The 6,414-nt window shown below is 39.6% G+C and overlaps 1 long non-coding RNA gene across 1 annotated transcript; it reads right to left on the bottom strand.

Annotated features, from left to right (window-relative positions):
- Positions 1 to 450: 450 nt before the first annotated feature.
- LOC148896240 (uncharacterized) lies at positions 451 to 4,760 on the bottom strand. Its single transcript, XR_016115250.1, has 3 exons — positions 4,620 to 4,760; positions 2,048 to 2,147; positions 451 to 575 (listed from the first exon to the last, which is right to left on the bottom strand). It is a non-coding gene; the product is annotated as an uncharacterized LOC148896240 (long non-coding RNA).
- Between the last annotated feature and the right edge of the window lie 1,654 nt (positions 4,761 to 6,414).

The raw sequence follows: 6,414 nt of genomic DNA on the forward strand, positions 1-6,414 counted from the left end.
AAAGTTGGCCAAACACGTTTAACTTAGATTCAAACCCAGAATCCCTCTTTTGTGAGGCTAGTGTGTTCAACACGACTTCACAATGCTACCTAAAAAAAGTAGTAAAATTATTGAATGATAACAGCAAATGCAAAGGATTATCATAAAAATAAAAATTCAGTACATCACGTTTGTAGTTGTTTAAAAAAATCAGTCTTATCACAACCGTTTCAAATTGTTCACTTCATCAACAACCACCCTGAATGACTACAAAAGAGAGAAGACGCAGCATGAAATCAAATAACAGAGCACATGACACACTAAACATCAAACAATGTTTTTAGAGTTCAAACAAATTTTCCCCTTCAGTGATCATACCTACATTAATTCCACATCTTGTCCGATTATTTGTCAAAGCAGTTTAATTAACCCATGTCTGTGAACAAGGGTCAGTCTTTCAATTAAACCAGTAAATGTGAGTGAATCAAGCTGGAAACAATCCTGCTTTCCAGGTGAGTTGAATTCAAGTTGACCAGCTCAGACTGTGGTCACAGCAGTGCCTCCATTCACTCCTTTGCCGGGTTTGATTCACTTGGCTGTAAAAGGACACCATTAGTCAAAAGGGTCGCTAAGCCATTTTCGACCAATTACTTTTCCTTTACACGCAACAGTCCCATCTGGAGAGCTAATGTTTTCTTTTGTTATTTGTTTTGTTTTTGTTTTTTTGCCCAAGAAATTAGAAAATCAATGCTGTATGGAAAGTGGGAGACATTTCAACTGCCTTTATCCTTTCATCTTACATTTAAAAGAGACTGTTATTAATTTCACTCATCCGCTATTCAAAGGTGTGATGATGGTTCAAACTAGTTCTCTTTGTACTGTAGTGCAAATGTGATTCTCAATCAGAATGTGGGATAAGAAAACAAGAAGGAACAATGACAAGAAAACTCGGAGTGATGAGAGGGAAAGTTCAACTACCATCAGGAGGAATGGGTAAGGAAAGGAGGGAGGCACTAGGTCTTTATCCCACAGAAATAGGCAATGTTTTCAATCTTGCTGTGGTTGTTCACCATTTATCTGTCAGAGCCACTTCAGCCACATTAATGTCAAAAACAAATGGCGGAAAGAATAAAAGGGCCATGAATATGAATACTTACAATAATAATAATAATAATAATAATAATAATAATAATAATAATAATAATAATAATAATAATAATACAGTAAAGTCTCGTTATATCGATATTCAAGGGAGTCCGAAAAAATATCGATATAACCGGGACTATCGATATATCCGACCCTGTTTGCATGTAATTTTCTCAGTGCGTGCATAGAAATAGTAATAATATAACGAGACTTTACTGTAATAATAATAATAATAATAATAATAATAATAATAATAATAATAATAATAATAATAATACGTTTCAGTTATACGCGCCTTTCAAAACTCTCAAGGTCAGTTTAATCCAGTGACGTGCAGTCAGTGGAGGTAGGTGAGGCAGTGCCTCACCTGTCATCATGGAAAGCTGTCATGGAAATATCAAATGAAAAAATAAATTAAACAGTTAGATGTATTTAGTGATTTGTACTTTAAAGTTCTTGTCCATTTAACTTCACCGTTTTAGGATTTTTTTCAAAATCGCTGAATTTTCACATTTACCGTTCAAATACTAAGTAGAGACGAGCGGTGACGTCATTGATGACGTAAGTGCCTCACCAGCCATGAACCTCACCGCACGTCACTGGTTTAATCACAGGATAAGGTTTTTTTCTGCAGGTGAGCAGCGGGACCCAGCAATTTGAAAGGGGGTGGGGGGTAAAAAAAATATTCTAAGCATAATAAAAATGTCTGAAGACTGAGATGTATAATGTAACTGCAAAAATGTTTCATAAAAAAACTACATAGTGCAAGTATAAAGAAGCATATTTTATGTTTGTAACTTTATTAAATCAACATAAGGTGGATGTGCTATTTACAGTACAGGTGAGTACAGTACAGTTTTTTTTTTTCATTCACATGTAATTATTAAGAAGCCTGACAGCAGTCGGTAGGAACGAGTGGTACCTCTACTTCTTGCAGCGCGGGTGTATCTACCCTGGTTAAGGATGACACTTCGTACTGATGTCACAACGTTTGTTGTGGAACACTTGGAACACCGTGAAAACTATAAAGGACATTTAAAAACCACAATTAACATTACCATAAGTTCGACAATACATACAGTAAATAAGCAAATTAATACCGTACCGTGTGCACCTTATTAACCAAAAGTAGATAAACTTTTACGTAGACTTTAGACTGTTGTTCTCTCTCTCTAGCAGTTACTCTCATTCTGTCCCACTCGAAGTTACTCTTGTTCTGTCTCTCTCTAGCGATTACTCTCGTACATCGAAACACATGACACGGAAGCGGCTGGTGATCATTTATGTTGCCCTAAAATGTATGCCTGAACTGGTTGCCAGGGTATTGGCGCTTGCAATCACACCGAGGGAAAATTAAGTCTTCCATTGACCAGCCAATACATATTGTTTTGTGTATGTGGTCGGAAATCGTAGTACCTGGAGAAAACACACGCAGGCACAGGGAGAACGTGCAAACTCCACACAAGAAGGCCGGAGTCAAAATTAAAGCCTGCACCTCTGTACTTTGAGGCATGCTAACCAGTCAAACGCTGTACTGAAAAATACGAAAAGAAAGAAAAGTCAACCCAAGGATATAGATAAAATCACTTTGTGCTTGACTTCTGCTGTGGACAATAACGGGGCCCATAACTCATTCACTGCCGGACATGTGCAAATATGTGTTCGCTCCAGTGCCAGGATTTTTGTCATTGTCACTCAAATTCCAGGACCCACAGAATATTGAGTTTTAGAACAACATAAACATTCAATACAACGTTAGAGAAACCATAGACTCTATTAATTCTTTCATCAAAAACAAAAAATAATTCTGAGGTTATATGGGTCTGTTATTTGGGCCTGCTGTACAAAGGCAAATGTTGTTCCCTCGTGTAAGGCAACAAACATTGCCAGAGGTCTCACCAGTGCGTTATAGGCACCCGCCGCAAGAAAAAACAAAACCCAAACAAATCCGGGAATGGCGCTCCACGTCATATTTTTAATTCCCAAATACATTTGGGAATGGCAGTGAATTAGCTCTTGACAGTGGTGGACCATAAGGGCCTGCCCTAAAAATATCTGAATCACAGACTGATGTTATATTTTGTCCATGAATTCTGATTAAATAATTCCAAATGGTCTTTCAGCTTCCTTTCATCAATGTTCCCCTATTGTGCTGCTTCCAGATGTGTTTTCGTATTTAAGCATTTAATGAATCACATTTCAGTCATCTGTTACCAGGGTTAGAAATCTACCTGTACGCCTTCACAATAAGTTCTGCGGGCCCTGGAACATAAGATCAGTCTTGATCAAATTTTAACCAACCAGATTTCAAGTTATCAACCCAAAAGAAGTACCAGCGCCTTTTTGCAGGCGCTGGTAAACATCATAATTTTCGCAAAATACGCCTGGCTAGTGAAGGCCCGGTAGTCGAGTGGTTAGCACGCCGGCTTCACAGTGCAGAGCTCGCCGTTTGCCGTCCCGCTCTGTCCTCCCTGTGTGGAGTTTGCATGTTCTCCCTGGGCTCGTGTGGGTTTTCTCCAGGTTCTCGGGTTTCCTCCCACATTCCAAAAGCATGCATGGCAGGTAGATTGAACACTCCAAATGGCCATTCGGTGTGAGTGTGAGAGTGACTGTTTGTTTGTCTTTGTGTGCCCTGCGATTGGCTGACAACCAATTCAGGGTGTCCCCCGCCTCGTGCCCGAAGACAGCTGAGATAGGTTCCAGCACCCCCCGCAACCCTAATGAGGAATAAGCGGTACGGAAGGTGGACGGATGAATGAATGATTGCCTAGTGAAAAATGCTCTTATCACTCGCCGCAAGTGACAAGAGCATAGTGGCCAAAGCAAGCACACTGTATCAGTGGCAAACTGCATAAGCAAATATAATGTTATGTTGATTTCATAGCGTTTTTTGTCAAGTCACAAGAGCTGAAGGAGAAGAAGAAATGGATTTGGTTGCAGATTTACTTTTAAAGCCATTTTCAAGAAGGACTTTTCAAGAAAAGGTGGACATCATTAGGAAAGGTCGGACAGCTCGCAAGCGAGCAAAAATAGCAAATAATATTTTAATTTTATTCGGTTAATATTGATGCTTCACCAATAATCTTTTCTGCGGTGTGAAAGAGCAACTTCTGACCCCATATTGTCACGTCCAAACAAAGAAAAGAGAAGTCTTGCTTTGTTTGGAAGTTAAGCAAGTAGCTGGATCCCAAAAATATCAGATGGAGACAGGTGTACCGAACACTAAAATTTAATTTGGTACGTATATCCGGGCAGACAAAAATCAACTCAAAGCGCTGGTCAAATAAGGACCAGGAAATACAAACGTCGCGAAAACAAAAAGCATTATCACAGAGGTGATGAGAAAAAACAATCAAGGGTAAATAAAACAAAATTTGACTTACCCAATTCACAAATGCACAGGATGGTGAATAACAAGAATCGGAATCATAAATACAATGGACAGAGAGGTACAAGAACAACAAGGACAACAACAAGAATATGAAATACCAAACCTGGGCACGAGACCCGCACCACCCCAACCGACCCTCGTGAGGATGAAGCAGTCCAGAAGATGGCTGAATGAATGAATGAATTTTCTCTTAACCATCTCTTCTCTCAGTACTTTGTTTTTTTCTTCTTTCCTTATCACATACTCCCTTATGTTTGAACCTGAACGTGGGAATGGAAGTTGGGTTGAGTTTGTGAGAGATTTTTCTTTAATCCCAGATGAATACGCTGTCTTTGAATGCATCTCTACCAAATAGTTTATTGACTTCTGTCCAACCCTCTGCAATTTGATTTAGCGAAACAACTCACTGGGGAAGCGTGGACGCACACGCGAGCGAACACGCGCGCGCGCGCACACACACACACACACACACACACACACACACACACACACACACACACACACACAAACGCACGCACACGCGCACACACACACGCACACACGCACGCACACGCACACACACACATTGACACCAGTGTTCAGTCTCAGTAACTCAGGCATCAACAAGCAATTATCAAAGTTGTATTAAAACTAACCAAAAAAACATTATTCGTGTAAAAGGATGTTATTCTTTGACAGATACGTTCGCAAAGCATTATACTTCTTGAGTATTATCGCTAAATCCAGTGTTTATTTCAACATTCATGGTCAGTTTTGGAAAGAACTTGGTTTTGTTTTGAAGAAAATCAATGTAGTTAGAGCAGACAGACACAAATCCCTAAAGAGATTTGTGTTTTTCTTCTTTCTCTCAGATGTTTACACTGCAATATATCATTGTGCATACATTCCAAGGGTGCAGGACCAAACACGAAAATAATGTTTTTACATTCATTTCCTAGAAGTGGAAAATTCCTCTCTGGTCACATTAAAATAACCCTTGAGCTGTCCAAAATTGCTAAACTGGATGACAGCCCGTTGTGAGACATAATGCTCATCATTGCATTGAACCAGTATATTTCGGAAACTCATGAATGAGAAGTAATATTTCTCTATTATCGTGACCAGTGCAAGAATCATAATCTGAATCAGACAGCAAGTCTAGCACAGCAAGCTGCATAAAACTCCCAAGAGGCCTTGGTGTTTACAAATATTTTCATATTCTATATACTCTGTTAAAGGACAACCGACGTCTCCGGACAAGTTATGTCCATAATTTGTAAAATGGCTCCAAATGACTTCTACTGAGCGTATTTTAATAAGATTCCACCGCATATAGCTATATTTTACGTTTTAAGACTCGCGCTGAATATTCAGGAAGTCTTGTTTTTGAGTTGGTGACGAATCCGTACGTGACGTCACCAAAGGAACGCCCCTGACCGAAAAAAAGACACATTGTAGCGGTCCTTCCATCATGTCAATGTATTTTGCTGTACTTGTTTGGTCTAGGGACCTCGTGTTGCACCCAAAAGCTGCCAGATGAGGGCATCCAAGCTCCATATAAGGAATTTATCAGCCTGTGGAAACGGAGGTGGCCACAGGAGGTCGCCATTTTGTGCCTCTTTTTCGATGAGACATTTCCCCTCAATGTTGCCTCATAATGGCACGGAATACATTCTTTAATCAATTGCAAATATGTATGCTTTCCTCTTCAGAACTATTTGAATCATATTCATAACTGGATGTGTAACAAGAAAGCATATTCTCCGAATCTGAAGCCATTGTTTTGATTCTCCGGCAATGCAAGACTTCTTGGCATGACGTCACGAACTGGGGGCGGGACTTTCTGAAAATGCCCAATTCGCAGCTCAATTTTTTTTGCAGATTTTGGACACTAAGTCATTTTTATTGGTGTTTTGCAT

This window comes from Hippocampus bargibanti, linkage group LG06 (assembly GCF_051943395.1).
Source record: "Hippocampus bargibanti isolate YZ-2025 linkage group LG06, ASM5194339v1, whole genome shotgun sequence".
NCBI lineage: Eukaryota > Metazoa > Chordata > Actinopteri > Syngnathiformes > Syngnathidae > Hippocampus > Hippocampus bargibanti.